The sequence below is a fragment of the Aquarana catesbeiana genome, linkage group LG06, assembly GCF_042186555.1.
Source record: "Aquarana catesbeiana isolate 2022-GZ linkage group LG06, ASM4218655v1, whole genome shotgun sequence".
NCBI lineage: Eukaryota > Metazoa > Chordata > Amphibia > Anura > Ranidae > Aquarana > Aquarana catesbeiana.
This window is the reverse complement of record NC_133329.1, coordinates 274,515,995-274,537,550: the sequence shown is the minus strand read 5'-3', so window position 1 is coordinate 274,537,550 and position 21,556 is coordinate 274,515,995. Positions and strand designations below refer to the sequence as shown.

Genomic DNA, 21,556 nt, shown 5'->3' with positions numbered 1-21,556 from the left:
TCCTGTTTGGCGGCGCTTTCAAAACCCTTTTAAGGCGCTTTGGAAGTGCTGCCCATTAATTTCAATGGGCAGGGGCATTCTGGGAGAGCTATTTATAGCACACCCAAGCCTCCCCAAAGATGCTGCTTGCAGGACTTTTTCTAACGTCCCGCAAGCGCACCTCCGAGTGTAAAAGCACTAATTGCAATGAACAGGAGGCAGTTTTCAGGCGCTTTTTAGAGTCTGTTTCTAACGCAAAATGCCTGAAAACTGCCTCAGTGTGAAAGGGGTCTAAAAATCAACTCCAGTGTTTCTTTACGTTTGCTCCCCCTGCTGTTATGAAAAGAGATTTCAATGCAATGCCCACTCTCTCCGTGCTCCGACGCTGCACTCCACATCCTCCTCTGTCTTGCGCTGCCTAATTGAAACCCTCTGTCATTCAACCCACTTCCTGCGAGCTCAAGCTGTCAAGGACACAACCCCTGGGGGTGCATAATCACAATGTTCAGGGCTCACAGTACAATGCTTTGAAGAATGGTGCTGATGTTGAGTGCTATTGTCTGAAGCACTGGTCTGGTGCATAGAGTGCATGAAGGTAAAAAACCTTGTGTCTTTACAACCAGTTTAAGTCATTTTTCTAGTCTGTTTTGAACCCAGTTGTCTGTAAACCACAGAGGTACATTCAATACAATGCTATTAACAATACTATTCCACCCATCATACCTGTATTTTTTGTTTACATAAGCTGAAGAGAAGGATCTCATCTTTTATGGGGCCTGCATGCTCTGTCCTTACCCTACCACTATTGATATATTTGAAGTATTTTTTTTGGGGGGGGGGCTTTTACTTACTGTAGCAATAGGCTTTTCATAATATATTTTAGATGCCCTGGTTTTTCTCTTGTATCTCTTGTTGGCCTTCCTGTAACTGAAATGTCAAGGATGTCCCTTTCAATTTTTATTTTCTGAAATCCAGTTTTTCTCATTTAATTGCTAATGCTAGAATTTATGCTTGCTAGAATTACGTTTTCATTTTGTTCTTTTCAGTTCACTTATTTTTATTGTTTTAAAGAGAAAATAATTTATTTTGTTATTTTATTTTGTTAAATATTTTAAACACTCCTACTTGTCCAATGTGTTCTTTGTTTGGTTCCATTGAGTATCGTTCACTAAAGTGCTCAACTTACTGAAGTTAAAAATTTAGAGTTCTAGCCATACCAACACTCTTATCTTTCTTGTAACATACAGCAAAGTTACTGTACGATCACTATTACCCAAATGGCCTTTAATTTGCACATCTCTAATGAGCTCTGTGTTATTTGAAATGACTAGATCCAACAGAGTCTTTTTTCTTGTTGGGGCTTCCACCTATGGAACTGTCCTGCAGTAGGCTCAAGAATGACAGGCCTTTGTTGAGTGTGAAGTTTAGTTTTCCCAATCAATATCAGGATAATAGATATGAATAATAACGTCATTATATTCTAACCCAATGCTCCAGCCATGTGAGGCGGCACTGTAGCTACAAAATCTTTAGTAATAACAGGTTTTCAGTGACTTATTGGTAAGATTTGAGACTTCATAATCCCTTTTGCTTCATTCCATATGAGAGCCAACCACACTCAGATTGGCTGATGCATACCCATGGACCCACTTTGTATCCCAGTGAAAAAAATTAGCCGAGATAACTGTAATAGAATAAAATAAAAAATAACTGGTCTCTTGTCTTTTTTTTATCTGGATATGTGTTAAAATCTGATCAGTCAGGAAACAGAGCAATATATATTAAGATCAATATATATGCTGGTTCAGCAAAATATTGGGACATTGATCATCAAGTCTCAAGCTAATCACCAAATCACAAGCAACAATAATGTATAAATGGTCCCACAGTTCCTAAAGCACCGTACACATGGGCCGAACGTGGACATTGGCTAGTTCAATAAAAAATGCCTAACATTTAGCCCGTGTGTAAGGCACCCGGTCCAACAGAAGCCGGCCACTTGGCTGGCTTCTGACGGCGAAGAGCGCTGATCAGAAAGTTCTGGTGCAGGGGGCTGTCTTTCTGTCGGAACACAATGGCTCATCGAATTGTTAGTACAACGGGTTTGAAAGAAAAAAAATTAGATTTTTCCTACAGCTTTTCTGTAAAATACTTTTCTTGGAGTACATCACGGGACACAGATGAAAATCTGAGTTATGCGCCACCTATAGGTGAATGGATACTGGCAAATCAATAGACAGGAAGTTCACCTCTATAACCCCTCCCATACAGGAAGTACCTCAGTTTTGTAGCAAGCAATAAAGATCCCAGAAAAGAGAGGAGGGACCTCTGTGTCCCATGACGTACTCCAAGAAATAGATTTTACAGGTAAGCTCAGCTGTAGAAAAAATCTAACCCTGACCCCATACTTGAACTTGAACGCAGCAAAAGGGATAATACTAAAAAAATGGCTAGACCCGGAAAAACCTACCATAAAGGAATGGTTCGAAAGAATAGAATATATATCTAAAATTGAATATCTTAGTAGTAGGGAGGAGGGCCAAGCAGAAAGATTCAATAGCATTTGGGGAAATGGACAGACTATAAGAAAACTGGAAAGTATACAGAGAAACTGATGGAATAGGGATTGGATGAGAGGAAAAGAAACTGCAAACAGGAAGAAAAGGATTAGAGTAGAGGAGACTGACGGTGGGGGGGGATAAAGGAGGGATGGGGAGGTGGGTGGTGGGGAGGGATGGGGAGGTGGGTGGTAGGGTGGAAACGGTGTATATATACAGTGGGGCAAAAAAGTATTTAGTCAGCCACCAATTGTGCAAGTTCTCCCACTTAAAAAGATGAGAGAGGCCTGTAATTGTCATCATAGGTATACCTCAACTATGAGAGACAAAATGTGGAAACAAATCCAGACAATCACATTGTCTGATTCTTGAAAGAATTTATTTGCAAATTATGGTGGAAAATAAGTATTTGGTCACCTACAAACAAGCAAGATTTCTGGCTCTCGCAGACCTGTATCTTCTTCTTTAAGAGGCTCCTCTGTCCTCCACTCATTACCTGTATTAATGGCACCTGTTTGAACTTGTTAACAGTATAAAAGACAGATGTCCACAACCTCAAACAGTCTCACTCCAAACTCCACTATGGTGAAGACCAAAGAGCTGTCAAAGGACACCAGAAACACAATTGTAGAACTGCACCAGGCTGGGAAGACTGAATCTGCAATAGGCAAGCAGCTTGGTGTGAAGAAATCAACTGTGGGAGCAATAATTAGAAAATGGAAGACATACAAGACCACCGATAATCTCCCTCGATCTGGGGCTCCATGCAAGATCTCACCCCGTGGGGTCAAAATGATCACAAGAACGGTGAACAAAAATTCCAGAACCACACGGGGAGACCTAGTGAATGACCTGCAGAGAGCTGGGACCAACGTAACAAAGGCTACCATCAGTAACACACTATACCGCCAGAGAGTCAGATCCTGCAGTGCCAGACGTGTCCCTCTGCTTAAGCCAGTACATGTCCGGGCCCATCTGAGGTTTGCTAGAGAGCATTTGGATGATCCAGAAGAGGATTGGGAGAATGTCATATGGTCAGCTGAAACCAAAGTAGAACTGTTTGGTAGAAACACAACTCGTCGTGTTTGGAGGAGAGAGAATGTTGAGTTGCAACCAAAGAACACCATACCTACTGTGAAGCATGGGGATGGCAACATCATGCTTTGGGGCTGTTTCTCTGCAAAGGGAACAGGACGACTGATCCATGTACATGAAAGAATGAATGGGGCCATGTATTGTGAGATTTTGAGTGCAAACCTCCTCCCATCAGCAAGGGCATTGAAGATGAAATGTGGCTGGGTCTTTCAGCATGACAATGATCCCAAAGACACCGCCCGGGCAATGAAGGAGTGGCTTCGTAAGAATCATTTCAAGGTCCTGGAGTGGCCTAGCCAGTCTCCAGATCTCAACCCCATAGAAAACCTTTGGAGGGAGTTGAAAGTCCGTGTTGCCCAGCGACAGCCCCAAAACATTACTGCTCTAGAGGAGATCTGCATGGAAGAATGGGCCAACATAACAACAACAGTGTGTGACAACCTTGTGAAGACTTACAGAAAACGTTTGACCTCTGTCATTGCCAACAAAGGATATATAACAAAGTATTGAGATTAATTTTTGATATTGACCAAATACTTATTTTCCACCATAATTTTCAAATAAATTCTTTCAAAAATCAGACAGTGTGATTGTCTGGATTTGTTTCCATATTTGGTCTCTCATAGTTGAGGTATACCTATGATGACAATTACAGGCCTCTCTCATCTTTTTAAGTGGAAGAACTTGCACAATTGGTGGCTGACTAAATACTTTTTTGCCCCACTGTATGTAAAAATATAATTGTATGTGATGAATACAGCTGTATTTCTCTCTTAAAATTAGACATTTGTGAATATGTTATTTTTTTCATATAAAGCCAAATAAAGTTTAAATAAAAAAATTAATTAAAAAAAAGCCAACTTCCTTGCTAATAGGATTAACCGAATATGCCTGATAGGCTCAAAGGGTTGTTTCTACAGAACAGACAGCACTAGATTTATATCCTAGGGGCATAAGGGCAGCTTGACCGGTGGAACCATGCAAATCACTCCTTGTATAAAGGTTTGCACCAACGAATGTTATGCAATCAGTCTCTGAAAGAAAATAGATACGGCCGAAATCTGTCCCTTGATTGTTCCAAATGCCAGCTTCAATTCTACTCCTAATTGCAGAAAGGTAAGAATTGTTCTAATAACATACTTGCGAGGATGCCATCTCTTGGACTCACACCAAGAAATGTAAGATTTCCAGACTCTGTAGCCAGCTTTCTGGCATTTATCAGAGTAGCTAGCACTGGACCTGAAATACTTAGATCTTTCAAAATTCTGGCCTCAATAGCCAGACCATCAAATTCAGCGACAGTAAAGCAGGATGAAATATGGGACCTTGGGACAGCAGATCTGGACGGCATGGAAGAGACCATGGCTTCCCCATTGCCGACCTCACAATTTCTGCGTACCAAGCCCTCCTGGGCCAGGTCGAAGCCACCAGGAACACTGGCTTCCCTTCCTCCTGTATCCTGCACAGCAGCCGTGGCAGAAGTTGAGCTGGATGAAAAGGATAGATCAGGGAGAACTGATCCCAAAGGACAACTAACACATCTGTCCCGATAGTGATCGGATCTTTGGTTCTGAATGCAAGCCTGTCCGACTGGCGACTTAGAAAGTCCACCTGCCAATTGTCCACGTCCAGAATAAACACTGCCAACAGAAAGTACGTGTTTTTCTGCCCATGCTGGAATGTAGTTTACCTCCTTCTGGGCTGCCTGGCTCCTGGTGCCCCCCTGGTGGTTGATATAAGCCACCACAGTGGCATTGTCGGACTGGATCCTGACAGGGGAGCCCTGTAACCTGGCAGTCCAGAGCACTAGAGCCAACTGAGCTGCCAGATTCTCTAAGATATTGATGGGTAAGTCTTTTTCCAACCGAGACCATTTCACCTGGACTAATGCTTCTTCCAGAACCGCCCCTCCAGCCCAACAGGCTGACGTCCTTGGTCACCCCTTTCCAGACTAATGGCAGAAAAGATTTGCCCCAAATTGTTGACCCTAAACCACCATGTGAGATCCTGCCTCACCCTTGGGGACAGTACCATGGGATAATCCAAAGCCTGGATCTTTTTGTTCCAAGCAAACAGTCTGTTATGGAACTGCACATAAGGGATTGCCTCAAACGAGGATATCATCTTGCCCAGCAATCTCATGCACAGCCATATAGAGGGATACTTCTTTCTTCTTATGATCCGGACCAGCTCCTTTATGGCCTTGGCCTTCGCTGGAGGCAAAAAAACTCTTGTCTGGGCTGTGTCCAGAATCAGGGCCAGATACTCCAGAACTGGAACTGGCTGCAAGGCTGATTTTTCCATGTTTAGAACCCAGGTGTTCCAGGAACTGGGCTATCAGGGCCACATTCCATGTTAGCCCTGGGCCTGATCAATCCTTGAGTAAAAGATCATCTTGATATCCCACGACTGAGATCCCTTGAGACTTTAGGAATGCCAACCCCAGGGCCAGGATCTTTGTGAACACCCGGGGGGGGGGGCTGTGGCTAGGCCAAATGGAAAGGCCATTGCCCAGTCCACTGCAAAGCTTTCCTTTTACTGGACTTGTGGAAACATTGGAACCTAAGGAGGAAACTCCCCAAACTCTATTCTGTAGCCCTGCACTACTGTGTAAATGACCCACCGGTCCTGTATTACATTTGCTCAAGCCTCTGAAAATTGCAGAAGCCTTCCCCCCACCCGTGCGAGTGGGGACGCCCCTTTATAAAGTAGACTTGGAGCCTGGCCTGGCAGGCTTCTGGACCCAGGGCTTTTTCTGGCCCTGACCCTGAGGCCTCCTAAGCCCAGATGGTGGAGGCAGTCAAAACTGCTTAGAAGCCGAAGTACTTGGCCCAGAAGCATTAGGGACCTTAAAATTTGGATGCTTATTCCTTCTTTTAACAGGTAGTAGTGCACTCTTCCCTCTTGAAATTTTTTGGATATACTTATCCAAATCCTCACCAAATAGACGTTCCCCATGGAATGGGAATCCCGTCAGTAACTTTTTGCATGGCAACTCTACCGCCCAATTCTTTAGCCACAAAACCCTACGCATGTGTACCGACAGTAGCGCAAACTGAGACACCAGTTGGATCAAATCTTTAAGGGCGCCTACCGCTAAGCACAAGCCGCGAAGAAGTTCCGCCAGTTCCTCAGCAGTCTCCCCTTGAGCAGGCAGGTTCCTAGCCAACCTCTTAAAATGGTCCTTTAACTGCTTAAAGCCCGCCCACCCTCAAATGACGGTGGGGCAGTGTGGCTCTCACGACAGGGGCGCACAGTGATCGCAGCTGCGCCGTGTGGCTAGGACATGATCTCTGTAAAGATCCATGTCCGCGGCTCTTTAACCATGTGATCAGCTGTGTCCAATCACAGCCAGTCACATGTAAACACGGAGATGCCGGTAATCGGCTCTCCTCACTGACAGAGTGTGTGGCGAGGAAAGCCGATCAGCGGCATCTCCACGCAGGGTAACATCTAGGAATGTAATCAGTGCCCTGATTATAATATAGCAATATAGCGTCACAAATCAGTGCTCACAATTGCCCACCAATGCCAGCAATCAGTGCCCACCAGTGGCAGCAATCAGTGCCCACCACTGCCCACAAGTGCCATTAATCAGTGCCCATTAGCGATGCCAGTCAGTGCTGGCAATTAGTGCCGCCTATCAGTGCTGCCCATCAATGCCCATCACTGCTGTCAATCAATGCCCATCAGTGCCACCCATCAACGCCCATCAGTGCCCATCAGTACTGCCTATCAGTGGCCACCAGTGCTGCCTATCAGTACCCACCAGTGCCGCCTATTAGTGCCCATCAGTGCCACCTAACAGTGCCCATCAGTGCCGCCTATCAGTGCTCATCAGTGCCACATATCAGTGCCACCTATCAGTGCTCATAAGTGCGGAATATTAGTGCCTCCTCATCAGTGCCACCTAATCAGTGCCCATAAGTGCCGCCTCATCAATGCCCATCAGTGCCGCCTCATCAGCGCACATCAGTGAAGGCGAAAAATTACTTAGTTACAAAATTTACTGACAGAAAAAAAGTAAAAAAACATATTTTTTTCAAAATTTTTTATCTTTTTTTTTTGTAAACATAAAAAAAAACAGCAGTGATTAAATACCACCAAAAGAAAGCTTGTGTGAAGATAAAAAATTTGTTTGGGTACAGTGTAGCACGACCACGCAATTGTCATTCAAAGTGCGACAGCACTGAAAGCTGAAAAATGGCTTGAGCAGGAAAGGGGTGTAAGTGCCCTGTAGTGGTTAAAGACTGGCAAATTCCTATTGCCATGACTGCTGGCAGCACCGCCAAACCCGGCAACGGAAAATGAGGCCTTTAGTAAGGATTCCAACTTCAGCCCCGGAAGGATTTGCCCCCTTCCTGACCAGGCCATTTTTTGCGATACGGCACTGCGTCGCTTTAACTTACAATTGCGAAGTCGTGTGACGTTGTACCCAAACAAAATTTAAGTCCTTTTTTTCTCCACAAATAGAGCTTTCTTTTGGTGGTATTTGATCACCTCTGCTTTTATTTTTTGCGCTATGAACAAAAAAAAGCTACCACAGCTTAGAACAATCCTGCAGCAACCAGTGCCTGCAGCAGCCGTGTCCAAGCCCCATAGACTCACATGCCCAGTAGGAAGAAGGCTGCTCTGTGTCCCTCCAGCGACCAGCTAGGAGCCCTGCTTGGCTAGACTGCTCCTCCGAATAATGGCGATTCAGCATGCCACATACACGCTCGTGACGTCAGACGCACGCTCCTCCAGTTCCCACACGAGCAGTTCTGCAGCTGCCTGCCTTCAGAGGACACTAGGAATAGTGCATTTATCTCCCTCCAAATCCTTTTTTTTTAAGAGGGGGAGACAACTAACCAATCCCGCCACAGGATCCCTGTCAAGAGTTCCGATCTTCACCCATCACGGCAAGTCTAGTTACTTCTGGACCTTCAAGGACCGGGTCCCCCATATTTTTGGGGGGGCCACACCTTTGGACCTGTACAGCGCCCTGTTGGAAATCTCCTTAGGCATAGTGACCAGGGTTCCAAACTCCAGGGTCCAGCGCCACATAGGCCACATTACAGGCAAAACCTTGCTTCTTTCCTTCCGAGGCTCATGTACCATCCATCTTAGCCTTTTTATTAGACATGTGCAATTCGTTTCGCTCTGAATTAGTTTTTCAACAAATTTCGATAAACTCAGAAATTTGAAAATATCCAAATTAATGAAAACCTGTTTAATTCCGAATTTAGGAATTTCCGGATTTCGAATTATCACGTTTTCCAAAATAACGAATGCCATATCTAAACTAATGGAATGTAATGAATTAATAATAATAGATAACAATAATAATAAAAACATTTTATTATTATTAATATTATAATTAATTATTAATTTGTTTTATTCCATTTGTTTAGATGCGACATTCCTTATTTCGGATAATTCGTAACTTCGGATAAATTCCTATTTGTTACGTTCACTAACAGCCAAATTTGAAAGGAAATTCCAATGTCCTACAATTTAATAGTTAATTATTATTAGCTAGTTAGTTATTATTTCGAATTTCTGGATTTCGAATTTATGAATTTACGAATACTTGAATTTACGGATTTCGGATTTTCGAATTTACAATTTTTTTTATTTTCTCATTTCCGGTTTTCAGATTTTCGAATTTACGAATATCCGAACGTTTGAACTTACACATTTTCAAATTTATGAGTTTTCAAATCTACCAATTTATAAATTTACGAATTTTGGTCATAATGAATAACCCGAAAAACGAAAAAAAATCAAAACAATGAAATGAAAACTAACACATTTTTCGGCAGTGCACATGTCTACTTTTAATGCCATCCAAATGGATCTGATCATAATGTCCTTTTTACTGGGACATCATTAAGTTGAAAAGCTTTAACAGCCATGACCATCACCTTCAAGACACTGGCAAAAAAACTGAGATACTTCTTGTATGGGAGGGGTTATATAGGGGGAACTTCCTGTCTATTGATTTGCCATTGTCCATTCACCTATAGGTGATGTATAACATGCTCTGTGTCCCGTGATGTGCAATAAAGAAAAACTAGTAGTGTGTACCAGGCTTTACTTATCTCCTATCCCACTGTAAACAAGGTCTCTTTTTATACTTTTTCCTCCATCCATGAAGCAAAATAAACAAACCTTCAAGTTTAACCAGTAGGCTATTATAACAGGACTTTGATGACTGTGGTTAAGGAAGTTGGCCTATTTAGCAGGCATGGTCAGGGTAAAAAAAGATAATTTTTCTAAATATAAATTGTGTCCTTGGCAGCACAGACAGAAAAACATAGTCTACTATCTTACTGTTTTGTTTGTCCTTGAAGTGTTGGGTACATAGTACTTGACTCATATCCTTATGCTCTTGTTACATTCTCAGTCCACACTGCATGTACCACAAATTATATACACACTGCAGACTACATTTCATGGCGCCATTATCAGTGTTTTTAGTATGTACCTAACATGGACTTTACAAAACCAAGCTGAGCAAGTAAACGTTTAAATGTTTTTGCCTTTAAGAGACTCTGTCACCAACTTAAATGAAAAAAAAAAAATACCATTTTAAATGTTTCTTGCCAGTGTTTTTGCTTTACATAAATGATCTTAGCTTGCACGGCTCCCTCCGTCCTTGCACTTCATTGCCCTTTCTTCTTCTGATAGTGTCTGTCCTGGCTTAGCTTCTCCACTCTTCCTCTCACCTCCTGACATAGGAGCATAGGGGAATACCTATAGAGTGATAGCTCTAATGCCCTGTACACACGGTCGGATTTTCCAACGAAAAAAGTGCGATCGGATTGTATTGTCGGAAATTCCGATCGTGTGTGGGCTCCATCTGACTTTTTCCGTCGGAATTTCCGACACACAAAGTTTGAGAGCAGGATATAAAATTTTCCGACAAACAAAATCCCATCGTTTAAATTCCGATCGTGTGTACACAAATCCGACGCACAAAGTGCCACGCATGTTCAGAATAAATTAAGAGACGAAAGCTAATGGCTACTACCCCGTTTATAGTCCCGACGTACGTGTTTTATGTCACCACGTTCAGAAGGATCGGATTTTCCGACAACTTTGTGCGACCATGTGTATGCAAGACAAGTTTGGCACAAAATCCGTCGGAAAAAATCCGACGGATTTTGTGGTCGGAATGTCCAATCAATGTCCGATCGTGTGTACAGGGCATTAGTCTGTTTAGACTGCTGACATCACATCCAAGATGGCAGCATCTAGCAGCAATCTCATGGCTTTTGGATGTCTATACAAGCAAGGCTTTTATAGATAAATAACATGCATAAAATATTTTAAATGCACATATAATTTTATAGAAAAAATGTTGTTAAAATGAATGGTCTGGTGACAGGGTCTGTTTAAAGTTAAAGCCTAACTCCAGCTTTCTTTTAACTTCACTAACACTTAAAGTAAACAACTATTACTCAAACAACTATTACTCATCCAGCTCTTAGGTAAAATATGTAAAAAAAACAGGCTGCTGCTATAATAACAAATAATAATAAATCATAAGCCTTAAAAGTTCATCTCCAGTGATCCATAAAGCTAAAACAGCGCTCTTGAGTGTATTGCACCCATAAATTGACACAGTTTAGGATGGTACACTCTGTGACAAGTGAGTCCAACTGGAACATGCTCTGCTGATAGTTTGTTGGGGGCTTATTGGATGTGTAGTAATAAAGCCTTCACCACACCGCGTGATTCCACTCCCCTCAGAGTTTACACTCACCAGATCAATATAGGGTAAATGCTTGTTAGGTATGTCTTTCCCATTTAGCAGTCAAATCCAGAGAGGCAACACCATTGATATCTCGGTCAGGTCACCTGAACAGTTGATTCATACCCTTCAATTAAGCTGTTCATTCAAACTCTGGTACCGTCGCCAACCTCATTGGCTCATGATGTGGAACTTACGGGGTTAATCCTCTGCATTGTGTAAAAAGGCTCTTTGACACTATATGGACAGTTCATTCCCTCCTGCACTGTCTATCTTGGCAAGGCCATATAATACAGTGAGAGACTAAACTGAGCATGTGCAGGTCGGCTACCCTCACTGTATTATATGGCCTTGCCAAGATAGACAGTGCAGGAGGGAAGGGTCTGTCCATTTACTCCACCAAGTCCACCGAGATATCGATGGTGTTGCCTCTCTGGATTTGACTGCTAAATGGGAAAGACATACCTAACAAGCGTTTACCCTATATTGATCTGGTGAGTGTAAACTCTGAAGGGAGTGGAATCATGAAGCGTGGTGAAGGCCATTACTACACATTCAATAAGCCCACAATGAACATTCAGCAGAGCCATCCTAAACTGTTTCAATTTTTGGGTGTAATATACTAAAGAGCGCTGCTTTAGCTTTATGGATCACTGGAGATGAACTTTTAAGGCTTATGGTTTATTATGTTCTTTTTTTTTTTTTTGCTGCACTGCAGATCAATGAACAGTAAGCAGTCTGTATAATGGCTCCTGTTTATTCATAAACTGAATCATAGTAAACAATGTTTTAACAGTGATTATCACTGGAGATGAACTTTTAAGGCTTATTGTTTATTATTTTCTTTTAACTTCATTTAACTTTCAATAGTTCATTTGAACTAAGCTGGTCCAAATGAACTATTACTTTTACATATTACGTGTGCTGCTGCCAGCTCTCTATAAGCTGTACTGTATGTAGCATTAGCTACATACAGAATATAGGGCTATGTTGTGGCAGTGGTATGGGGACTTCCTACCCTTTCCCGGAACAAAATCAAATTGGGATGAGCGCTGCTCAGCCATTCACAGGAAACCTTGTGTTTTTATAAATGAATACAAGTCTTCCTCTAATTGGCTTAGATAGAGAGGCGTGTGGATGATGTCACAATGTGGGGGAATTTGGGGCTCAAAAATGTATGCTGGGGTTTTATATTAGGCTATGCCTGAATAGTTGCTGAAACAAAGTCAGTTTTCATACTGTAAATGCATGTTCAATTCCAGTGTCATAAAAGAAAAAAGTATTTCTCAGGCATCCTTTTAGACATACTGTACAACATACTTGCAAAAAGTTTGCTAAAGAAGAAGCACCAAGTCCAGAGCATTACCGAGCAGGCCTGTAATGTGTTTTCGGACTCTGTGGATATTTCTAGGAAAAGCATGACATGACATATAGTGATGAGAATTCCAGGAAATGCCCCCCACAAACTGTTGTTGTTACTGCAGAGACAAAATATTTGAATTTTTGGCAGTTTGGGGAAATCATGTCAGCAGCATATTACATTTGTTTTATTGCCAAATGGTGTGTGTAGTAGTTACGTGTGTTATATCAGCGTTTTAGTAAAACTAGAGTATGATCTGTAAGTTCAGGAGATACTTATGAGAATATTTTATTCACTGTAGTGTCTGTACATTATAATTTGCAGGCTCTATTCACAATAACGGCACTAGGGCACCAGCAATGAGCTTCATTACTTCCAAACTCTAACATCTTCCTTACTGGTTTACCTCATCTGGCTACCTCTGGTAATTATTTCTAAATCCAGTAAGAGAACTGTAGTGGTACTGGATGCCAAGTAAATATTAAATATCATCTATATTTTTCCTTATTTGTGACTTATAAAATTAAAGCCCAATTCCCAGATATTAGCAGCCCCACCTCCCTATAACTAACCATTGGTATGAAAAAAAAAACCTATCAAAATGGCCATTTTACTCACCTGAAGCCACAATCATGTGACAACCTCTCTCTCTTCCTCTGTTTACTTCCTGGAGTCCCACTTCACATGTTCATATTACTGACTGCATGATATGGACATATCTTATTGGTGGAGTTGATACTTCCAGTGGACACAAAAAGACTATTCCAAATACACATTTCTGCAAAATGGCTGTGATTGTAAATGGGTGCTACAACAACCACCGTCTTGAAACCGAAGATATTCTAAGCAAAATCATGTCACCAGCACACCACAGATCTCCATAGTGGGCCCAAAGCTATAGTCAGCGATCACTGTACCTGGTCTGATGCCAATTAGACAAGAGGGCTTCCATTGCGGCTAAGTGCCAAGCACCCCTGAAGGTGAGAACAGGGACTGCCAGTCTCAAAGAAGCACAGGTGCCATTTAGGTAGATCTGCTGGAAGCTACTTGCAGCACACCCAGATAGAAAGCAATTGTGCTGCAAATTTGAAAAAAGCTATTGCTAGACTTGCCAGGCTTGTGCCAGTGCCAGTGCTGTTGCCAGTTTGTTGCACAATTGCAGCAAGTCTGCATTGCATGACTCCAGATCAGTTATGTTGTGCCCACCACAGGCGTCACTGTGGCTGAATTTTCATTTTTTAGACTTGGAGAGCTCTTGCTGTAGACTCACCACTGCAACTTTGCTCTTGCTAGAGACTTGCCACGAAAATTTGCTACAAATTGCAAAAGTGTCAACTAGAACTTGTGCTTCAAGTGCTCTGCAAGTGTACAACTTGCCAGTGAAAATGTGCAGCAAGTTAACAGACTTACAATTCAAAACTGTCACAAATTTGTGGTAAGTTATCCTTGCTATCTGGGCAGTTAACTGGATAGCTGTCAGCTGGTCATCAGGACAGATGGCAGGAACTCTGCTGCCCCTGGAGACCAGGGCAGCAACCACAGGCAAGGTGGCACCCAAAGAAGAAGCAGGATCAGGCTGGCAGGGCCGGACTGAAGAGGCGTATTCAGGATGGCAGCCAAAGTCATACACAGGAAGGCAAGCCACAGAGTGGGCAGGAGTGCGGTCAAGAACAGAGCCGAGATCTTTCACAGGGATTCAGTGGAGCAAGCAGAAGAGTAGTCAAGAGCAAGCCAGAGTCATGCACAGTAGAACAAGAGAAGCAGAGTACTTTGAGCAAGCCAGAGTCCAAACCAGGGATCGGTAGCAGGGAAGTTCAGAAGCAAGCCGGTTGGTAACAGGTAATCCAAGGAATACAGGAAACACAGAAGCAAGGGGTACTGGTAGCTGAAGATCATTCAGCAGAGTCTGAATGCAGCCAGTGTCCTTATATAGGGCATTTGGTGCCAGTTCAGATGTATGTGAACGCGTGCCAGTGCAAACCTTAGCACAAACGTGCACGTTCGTGCGCATGCACACATTTCTGTGCAAATGAGCACGCCCATGTAAAGTATTGGCAACTATGCCAGGTCTTTTCCTCAGCACATGCACATTTTTATTTTGCTGTCTCCTGTTCAGCACATGCTCATGTTTGTTCCAAATAGCACCCTGTCAACATCATTAGAACAGAAGCAACACATGTGTCACATACCTGAGGAAGGGGTCCTACGAGACTCCGAAACGTTGCTTCTGTTATAATGATGTGATTGCTGAAGAAAGCTTTGAACGTGCTCTGGATATCCGTGGTGTGCGGATGACATACGTTCACTTCCAGTAGACAGGTCCTCTCTCAGGCTCCAGAAACAAGAGAACTCACAAGGGCGGTGAGGGGACCGGTGCAAAAGAAGATAACGAGCAGGGAAAAATGCCTGGTCCCCTGGGCTGGAAATTAGCTTGGCTAATAGAGGAAACTGTGACTTTTATCCATAAGGCCCCTTTCACACGGGACCCTGCATTGTCCTCTATAGAGCGGTAAATATCAGTGGACATATGTCCGCTGACACCCGCCACTATCCGATCCAGTTCTGTCCGCCAAAAGCAGACCAATGGTGGTCCTATGTTCCGTTCATCCAGCGGATCAGATTGCCCCATAGAGGAGAGCGGGACTGTGTCCCTGTCCACTCTGCATAGTGGAACGGACACGGACCTGCTCGGCGGGGAACAGTGTAGAGATCCTCCGCTGAGCAAGTGGATTCTGCTTAGCAGAGGCGCCCGTGTGAAATGGACCTTACACTGCAGCATGGCTGAGGAAGACTTGTCTGATATCAAGCTAAATATCATTTTTGCCTGGAGTTGGGCTTTAAACATAGCTCTGCACATAAATCAGTCCAATAGTGCATTTTAGCACACATCATAGGGGTAGAGCTTGAACAACAACAGGGTATGATCACTCTCAGATGACCTAGGTGACCAAAACGATGTCTAAATACAGATTTTATAATATAGTCTGCCATCATTGCTATTCTATTCTGAAGTGTTAGCCAGGTGACACTAAATACATTTACAGTTTTTTTTTTGCCAAGAGATAAGGCTTCCTCCTTTCCTAAATGGCCTCCCAAACATGAAATACATTTGGAATTAGTGGAGTCAGTTTTTTAGTACAAGAAAAGCTGATTTTAGAAATGTGGTCCATTGTCAGAAAAAACAAAAGAGTCAAGTCCTTTGTCGTTTGCCTTTCATGGATTTACTGGAAGTGAAATGCTTATCTTTCTCCATGGCAGGTGCATCCGTGACTATCCCTTGGAAATCGTATGATTTTCACCTCATCCCAATTAAAGACAAGCCCTGTTCTGACCCCTGATGCTCATTGTGAGTTGGTGGAACTCTTTAACCCACTAAAATGTAACTGTTATCAGTTATATATTTTTTATATTTATTTCAGACATTTCCTGTTTGAAAGACAGTTATCAGCACATGGGTGTAATATTGCAAAGTTTCCTTTAGCACTTGTCAAATTTTACTCCCTTTCCTTCCCATCATGATAATGTCTGTCTGCCTTTTTTTTTGTAAACGCTTGGCTTCAATCCATCATGTTGTAAAAAGCTCCGTTTATAAAAGTGTGAATTCTTTAGCTTTTGACTAATGCAAAATCTGTGAATGGAAGGCTTTCTTCATTGGCAGCGTTTTGAAGACAGCCCATTCATAAGCTTGTGCACGCTAAGCCCTGTATTTATCTTTGCATGCCGGAGATACTCATTCATCATCGCACAAAAACGACTGTTTATTTTTTTGAAAGACTGACATTTTTGTGAACAAACAAGCATAACAGCACTGGATTGGTGTATTTCTGTATGTGACCTAATTTTTCCAAGCGCAAATGCGCACTTACGGTTAGATAACAGACCCACGCTGCATCAGTTAATGGATCAAATTGGCATGGGAATAGATAGATAAAGGACTAATCTAGATTAAAAGTGGGCTTTTGTTACTTTGTGCTTCTCAAGACAGCTCAAAAACAGTATTACTCAGCCCCATATATCATCTTCTCACAACCGCCATCTCTGTTTCTACAGACTTTGAGGATTCTGTAGCTTGATATGTTGATCGTAGAAAACAATGAGAAGTTCAAAGGTTAAAGATGTCAGCTGATAAATGACACCCTATAAAATAAGGGTCTAATGCTTAAAATGGTTGTAAACCTCAGGCATAAAGTATCAACAAAGCATATCCTTCTATAGTGCGAAAAATGTTTCCCTCTAAATCCTATAGGACTCTTCACATCACAGCATTACAGTTGCTGTGCGTTTTAAAAAATCCTGCATGCTACATCTTTGGTGCGGTTTTTAAAACCACACCAAAAACGCAGTTTCCCATTGAAGAGAATGGAAATTGCAGTAAAATCACTGTAAAAATGCATCGCGGTGTGCGTTTTTGAGTCACATGTCCATTTTTCACAGGTACAGGCAACCCAAACACGCACCAGAAACGCACAGGAAATGCATCTGAAATGTGGTGAAAACACATGCGTTTTTACCGTGATTTTGCTACAGAGCAGTGTAATTTCTGTCGGCTGCTTCATTCCTCTGCTATCAGCATGAATCACTTCTGACAAGTTTTTCTGACACCAATGGAAAAAAGGTGGCGGGAGGGAACTCCAGCTGATTGACAGCCTCAGCTCTGTTCCTGTGTGCTGTGTGAAGGGGGTGTGTTCCTTCCCTCCAATCAGCTCTCAGAGCTCAACTTACTGAGGTTGGCAGAGTGTCATTTTGTGCGCCCCCTTTTTTTTTCTGACACCTTAGACAAGCTTTATAAATGATGGGCTTTGAACAGTTGTAGAGAAGAAAATACAGATAAACAGGTACAACTTATGTGGGAGGATTTGTTTAATCTCTGTGTATTACCTAAGGCCAATCACTTCACTGGGTATATGTAAGGGTTTATAATCACTTTAAGTAGCATAGGTGGCATGTAATTAGGCTGGCCCTACATGGCTGGAATATCTGCTGATCCCCTGTGAATGAATCGAAGTTTGAGTCTGCAGATACCATCTGGCTCTACAAACTTCTCTTGAGAAACAAAAGGAGGGTGGAGGTCTCTTGACAACTGATGGTGTGTGTGTGGGGGGGGGGGGCTCTTGACATCTAATGTAAGGGGGGTTGGGTTGCTCTGGACATCTAGTTTTACAGATACAACTGGCCCTTTGAGGGCCACAATAATGCTGATAAAATTGAGTTTGACATCCCTGGTCTAGGGATTACTAGGGAGTTGTGATATTAGTGCGGGAGGAATAAAGAGCTTTTAGCAGCCTCTATACACAGGTACCGCATACCTCCCAACATTTTGAGATGGGAATGAGGGACACCTACTAGCAAATGTAAGTAGGCATAGGACACGCCCCCTGCCATGCCCCCTTAAAGGAGAATGAACCAAAAAAAAGGTTAATTGAATCCACAAGGGACTTTTTTTTTACAACTACTATTCCTTTATATTGGCTTTTAAAATTTACAAATGCAGCAATTTATGATTTGGATGAAAGGTTTAGCACTGAGAAACACTTTTTGAAAGATAAAAATTACATTTTATATACAACTATACAGAGGTGAGGGAATGAGGGACAAATGAGGAGGAAAGAGGGACAGAGGGACATTGCTCCAAATCAGGGACCGTCCCTCCAAATCAGGGACAGTTGGGAGCTATGGTACCATTAGATAGGACAGCATAAGAAATATTGTGGGGCACTTTAAATATCCCATGTTGTCCTGTTGCATGCACATTGCTCTATGATCCACAGCAAATACTTATTTTAAAAACTTGATATGCCACTTAAGCTGTGTTTGGGTGTTGTGCTACATTCTCTGTAATTAGGCAGAAGGGAGTTGCTCTACCATAGCAGGCTTTTGCCTTTTCAGTGACTACACCCATCACAGTGTATTCAGTGCCTGCTTACTTTTGGTAAGTTTTTATTTTTACAGTCTCACTGTAAGATTTCACTTATAAAAATACAGATTTTTTTTTTTTTTTTTTTGCTGTGGGATGGGGGATGGCTACAGACTCTTGGTGGATTGCAGTCATATTCTGTTGATCTTAATTTAGTCACTGCTGCAATATGCATACAGTTGTCTATTGAGTCTGTAAAGTATGGGAATCTGAGCAGTTAAATGGACAGCCTGATATAATATATATAATGCATCTTTAAGCCACCAGGGTGACATCTTGACCAATATTTGGTGCACTCAACATTCTATAAACATTTGAAGGAATGTGGGGCTTTAACATAGCAAACGTCTTGCTCTGTTGAAAACATTTTGGCATAGCAAATAATTGTACGGGTGGAAAAATGTCTTTTGAGGACTTGTGGACATGAGCATTTACTCCTGATTTGTGTTTGGCCTTTTGTACACAGACTTTCGTAATTTAACAAATTACAAAAACAATAAATCATTTTGACATCTTCTGACATCATTTGATTGAAGCATTTGAATTGGATGTTGAAGGAAGCAGCACATTTTGAAATAGCATACCTGCCTGCTTAACCGCTTCAGCCCCAGAAGATTTTACCCCCTTCCTGACCAGAGCACTTTTTGCGATTCGGCACTGCGTCGCTTTAACTGACAGTTGCGCGGTCAGGCGATGTTGCACCCAAACAAAATTGACGTCCTTTTTTCCCACAAATAGAGCTTTCTTTTGGTGGTATTTGATCACCTCTGCGGTTTTTATTTTTTGCGCTATAAACAAAAAAATAGCAACAATTTTGAAAAAAACGCATTATTTTTTACTTTTTGCTATAATAAATATCCCCCAAAAATATATAAAAAAACATTTTTTTTTTTCCTCAGTTTAGGCCGATACGTATTTTTCTACACATTTTTGGTAAAAAAATCACAATAAGCGTATATTGATTGGTTTGCGCTAAAGTTATAGCGTCTACAAAATAGGGGATAGTTTTATGGCATTTTTATTTATTTATTTATTTATTATTAGTAATGGCGGCGATCTGCGATTTTTATCGGGACTGCGACATAGCGGAAACATCGGACACTTTTGACACTATTTTGGGATTTGTAATTTATACAGCGATCAGTGCTATAAAAATGCACTGCTTACTGTGTAAATGACACTGGCAGTGAAGGGGTTAACCACTAGGGGCCGATGAAGGGGTTAAGTGTGTCCTAGGGAGTGATTCTAACTGTGGGGGGATGGGCTTCAAGTCACATGACAGCGATCACTGCTCCCGATGACAGGGAGCCGTGATCTCTTTCATGACACAAGCTAGAATGGGGAAATGCCTTGTTTACATTTCCCCGTTCTGAGGCTCTGTGACACGACCACCGGGAGACCCGGCATTGAGTCCGCCGGTCCTGCGGGCACGGTCACGCTCTGCGCGGTGGGCATGCGCGCGCCTGCTATCCCCGGCTCTTAAAGGGGATGTACAGGTATGCCCATTTGCCCACCGCTGCCATTGTGCCAACGTATATCGTCATGCGGACGGTCGGCAAGTGGTTAAAGTGGTATTAAACCCCTAAAACACAATTTTAATATATTGCAGCTTACCAAAATAAAAGAGAAGTTCAGTATTTTTTAATTTTTTTTAAGAATCATACTTACCTAGGTGGATGCAGCATTGGTCCCCCACTGGCTCTAAAGGCCCGTACACATGATACCAAAATCAGAAGTAACATTTCGTCTGCCAATTTTCATCCGACAAAAGGCTGGATGTGCAGACTACAAAATGTTTGTCATACGTGAACTCAACCTCTGATTTTCGTTTAATTAGTGTGGTTTTCCTCTGAAATAAAATCGTAAGAGCAAGACTACGCATGCTCAGAAATGAAAAAATACATACAAAACTATTCAACACATGACGTCACTTCTGAAGTTGTATTCTGTCGTACAAGAATTTTGGTATGGTGAGTAACCTCTTCACTTTCGACATGAGACTAGTATGCAACAAAAAATGGACGAACAGTCGTCTGAAATCTGATCGTGTGTAGGAGGCTTTAGACTGAGAAACGAGTGATCAAACACCGCTGATCACTCAGTTCTCAGAGCTCCGTGAGCAGAGAGCTGGTGACTGCTCACTGGAGTGTTGGGCTGCGGAGGGGGCGGGAGTGGCTGGTTCAGACTTTTAGCGGCTCAGCCAGGCTAACCCCTATGTTGGTCCAGGGTTGTAGGCAGATCCTAACCATATTGTCACAATCTTGCCCCAGCCTGGACTGGCTCTGTTTATTTGCACTAATACAATTTAACTGTTAGTGCAAATAAATAAATTATCACTGATAGTACTCAACTGTTGTATAGCTGCATGCATTGTTGCTTTACCAAATGGTTGTGTGTCCACTGCAAAAAAAACATATGATAAAGGGCCTGACCAATGCTATCAGACCTCCAAAAGGTAGGCCTCGTTGCCTCCATCAAGGCGCTCCAGCACTCCATCCATCCACAGCTGCTGTCACAACAGACTAGGTACACCAGTTTCCTGAGGATTCCGGTGCTTAGCGTATGTGTACTACACCTGCATATTCTGCAAGTTTTGTAGATGGTGGCTCCACACCATACAAGAGACAGGGAGAAGATACAGTGCAAAACAAGCTCTTGTCAGGACCACAACCTGGAGTCAGAGCTCTGGTTGCATTTAACATATGCATCTGGATGGGAGCTGTTAGGCCTACTTTTTGCAAGTCTAATAGCATTGGTGAGTGTCTTTGAGTGCTTCATCATACTTCAGTTTTTCCCGTACTCTTCTCTGGTACTGGGCGTTCCCCAATGATCCAGAGAACATTGCTTATATGATAATGTCAACACTGTTCTCTGCATCATTGTACTGTGAGTGCAAAGCGCAGTGTTATTGG

General features: G+C 42.4%; 1 protein-coding gene across 3 annotated transcripts in view; it reads left to right on the top strand.

Annotated features, from left to right (window-relative positions):
• The window catches only part of CMKLR2 (chemerin chemokine-like receptor 2), a 68,448-nt gene that overhangs the window by 12,945 nt on the left and 33,947 nt on the right, over positions 1–21,556 (top strand). The window contains exons 1-2 of one of the 3 annotated variants that reach the window (XM_073633376.1): positions 18,612–18,659; positions 20,482–20,614. The exons of 1 other annotated variant lie outside the window; for it this stretch is intronic. The gene's annotated coding sequence lies outside the window, so the exon portion shown is untranslated. Of the gene's footprint in view, positions 1–18,609; positions 18,660–20,481; positions 20,615–21,556 lie in introns of those variants that run through there. One more of the 3 variants, XM_073633375.1, reaches the window with a different exon arrangement.